This window comes from Macaca mulatta, chromosome 14 (genome assembly GCF_049350105.2).
Source record: "Macaca mulatta isolate MMU2019108-1 chromosome 14, T2T-MMU8v2.0, whole genome shotgun sequence".
NCBI classification, from domain to species: Eukaryota; Metazoa; Chordata; class Mammalia; order Primates; family Cercopithecidae; genus Macaca; species Macaca mulatta.
Genome location: NC_133419.1, coordinates 8,026,250 through 8,029,680, shown reverse-complemented (window position 1 = coordinate 8,029,680; position 3,431 = coordinate 8,026,250). Strand labels below are relative to the sequence as shown.

General features: G+C 43.9%; 1 non-coding gene across 1 annotated transcript; it reads left to right on the top strand.

Annotated features, from left to right (window-relative positions):
• The first annotated feature begins 2,949 nt into the window (after positions 1–2,949).
• Positions 2,950–3,113, top strand: LOC114672572 (U1 spliceosomal RNA). The gene has a single exon (XR_003722970.1). It is a non-coding gene; the product is annotated as a U1 spliceosomal RNA (small nuclear RNA).
• The last annotated feature ends 318 nt before the right edge of the window (positions 3,114–3,431 follow it).

Sequence of the window (3,431 nt, the reverse complement as noted above, 5' to 3'; positions counted from 1 at the left end):
AGCTGAAGCAGAGGGGAAACATTCCACTGACCTATAGATGAAGCCAAGGCTGGTGTTGGAGATGCTGGCAGCTCTGTTCTGGACTTTATGTCAAAGAAATCATATTGTATGTTTCTTTTGCTATTTCCATGCTTAGTTCATTGGGGAAAGTACAAAAGAAATTGCACCATAGTGAAAGCCATTTGAAGTTAGATGAAAAACAATGGCTAAACTCTTCCAACATCTTTAGGAAATGCAGACGTAATGAGGAGGTCTTTCAACCTCAGTTTTCTAACACATCTGAAAGCCTTTGCACCACCTGGGAAGCCTCCTTATTTTACTATCAGGGAACAATAAGACACGATCTTAACTCATAGGAATTTCTTCTGTCTCCAGAGCCTGAATCCTCTGAATTATTTTTTAAACTTAAACTTGCACGTACAAAGCTTTTGTCATGACACACTTTCTTTCTTTCTTCTTTCTTTCTTTCGTTCATTCTTTCTTTTCTCCTTTCTTTCTTTCTTTCTTTCTTTCTTTTTCTCTCTCTCTGTCTCTCTCTCTCTTTTTTTTTTTTGAGACAGAGTCTTGCTCTGTGGCCCAAGCTGGAGTACAATGGCACGATCTCGGCTCACTGCATCCTCTGCCCCCCGGGTTCAGGCAATTCTCCTGCCTCAGCCTCCTGCGTAGCTGGTATTATAGGTGTGCACCACCACGCCCGCCTAGTTTTTGTATTTTTAGTAGAGATAGGGGCTTCACCATGTTGGTCAGGCTGGTCTCGAACTTCTGACCTTGTGATCCACCCACCTCAGCCTCCCAAAGTGCTGGGATTACAGGCGTGAGCCACCGCACCCAGCCTCTTCCTTCCTTCCTTCCTTCCTTCCTTCCTTTCTTTCTCTTTCTTTCTTTCTTTCTTTCTTTCTTTCTTTCTTTCTCTCTCTCTTTTTTCCTTCCTCCCTCCCTCCCTCCTTCCTTCTCTTTCTTTCTTTCTTTCTTTTTTTCTTTCTTTCTTTCTTTCTTTTTTCTTTCTTCCTTTCTCCTTCCTTCCTTCCTTTCTTCCTTCTCTCTCTCTTTCTTTCTTTCTTTTTCTTTCTTTCTCTCTCTCTCTTTCTTTCTTTTTTTTTGAGACAGAGTCTCACTCTGTCATCCAGGCTGGAGTGCAATGACACAATCTCAGCTCACTGCAATCTCCACCTGCCAGATTCAAGCAATTCTCCTGTCTCAGTCTCCCAAGGAGCTGGGATTACAGGCGCCTGCCACCACACTTTACTAATTTTTATAGTTTTGTTAGAGATGGGGTTTCACCATGTTGGCCAGACTGGTCTCAAACTCCTGACTTTAGGTGTCCACCCTCCTTGGCCTCCTAAAGTGCTGGGATTACAGGTGTGAGCCACTGCATCCGGCCGACACAAAGACTTTCATGTTATTTCTGGAATAAGAAAAACAGCTATGGAAAAAATATATCAACAGCATACTGTATACAACATTTTTTTAAAAATAGAGATTAATGAGTTATGAAAATAATATGTAAGGCTGGACACAATGGCTCATGCCTGTAATCCCATCACTTTGGGAGGCCAAGGAGGGAGGATCATTTGAGCCCAGGAGTTTGAGACTAGCCTGGGCAACATGGTGAAATCCTGTCTCTGCAAAAAATTTAAAAATTACCAGGGCATGGTGGCAGCACCTGTAGTGTTAGCTACTCAGGAGGATGAGAGCCGGGAAGCCAGGAGGCAGAGGCTGCAGTGAGCCGAGATCATGCCACTATACTCCAGCCTGGTCGACAGAGGGAGACTCCATTTAAAAACAAACAAACAAAACACCTCTAAGTGCATGTTTCTAATACAAGCCCTAATCTAGATTACAAGTGAACTGTAATCAAAACAGTGGAGTATGAGACAGGAAATCTACCTGTAAGCACTATACGAATGATACTTCTGAGAGAAAACATAGGAGAAAATACTTGTGATCTTAGTGAAGGGATCATTTTCTTAGTTATGACACCAAAAAGCATGATCCATAAAAGAAAACAGTATAAACTGGAATTCACCAAAATTAAAAACTTTAACTCTTGGCTGGGCGCGGTGGCTCACGCCTGTAATCCCAGCACTTTGGGAGGCTGAGGCAGGAGGATCACGAGGTCAGGAGATCGAGACCATCCTGGCTAACATGGTGAAACCCCGTTTCTACTAAAAATACAAAAAAATTAGTTGGGCATAGTGGCACATGCCTGTAGTGCCAGCTACTCGGGAGGCTGAGGCAGGAGAATCACTTGAACCCGGGAGGCTGACGTTACAGTGAGCCGAGATCGCACCACTGCACTTCAGCCTGGGTGACAGAGCAAGACTCCATCTCAAAAAAAAAAAACCACAAAAAATCTTTAACTCTTTAAAATACACTGTTATGAACATAAAAAGACAAGTCACAGACTGGGAGAAAATATTTGCAAAACATATATCTGACAAAAGACTTGGACCTAGAATATATTAAAATATATAACTCAGTAACAATAATTCATTTTTAAATGGAGATGATTGGCTGGGTGCAGTGGCTCACACCTGTAATCCCAGCACTTTGGGAGGCTGAGGCAGGTGGAACACTTGAGGTCAGGAGCTCAGGACCAGTCTGGCCAGCATGGTGAAACCCGTCTCTACTAAAAATACAAAAAATTAGCTGGGTGTGGTGTGCGCACCTGTTGCCCCAGCTACTTGGGAGGCTGAGGCAGGAGAATCACTTGAACCTGGGAGGCGAAGGTTTCAGTGAGCCGAGATCGCACCACTGCACTCCAGCCTGGGCGACAGAGCGAGACTCTGTCTCAAAAAACAAAACAAAGCAACAACAAAACAAAACAACAAAAAAACCGGAGATGATGTGAACAGACACCATACCAAGGAAGGTATATATGTGATAAGTTAGCAAATAAAATATACTCAATGTCATTAGTCATTAGGGAAATGCACATTTAAACCACAATGACTTACCTGGCAGGGGAGATACCATGATCACGTAGGTGGTTTTCCCAGGGTAAGGCTCATCCATTGCACTCCAGGTGTGCTGACCCCTGTAATTTCCCTAAACGCGGGAAACTCAACTGCATTGTTTGTGGTAGTGGGGGACTGCACTTGCGCTTGCTCCTGTGCCAAATTTGTTTTCTTTTCTTTTTTCTTCTTCTCTTTTTTTCTTTTCTTTTTTTTTTTTTTTTTTTGAGATGGAGACTTGTCCTGTCACCCAGGGTGGAATGCAGTGGTGCAATCTTGGCTCACTGCAACCTCCACCTCCCAGGTTCCAGCAATTCTCCCGCCTCAGCCTCCTGAGTAGCTGGGATGACAGGTGCATGCCACCATGCCTGGCTAATTTTTTGTATCTTTAGTAGAGACGGGGTTTCACCACATTGGCCAGGCTGGTCTCGAACTCCTGACTTCATGATTTGCCCGCCTTGGCCTCCCAAAGTGCCA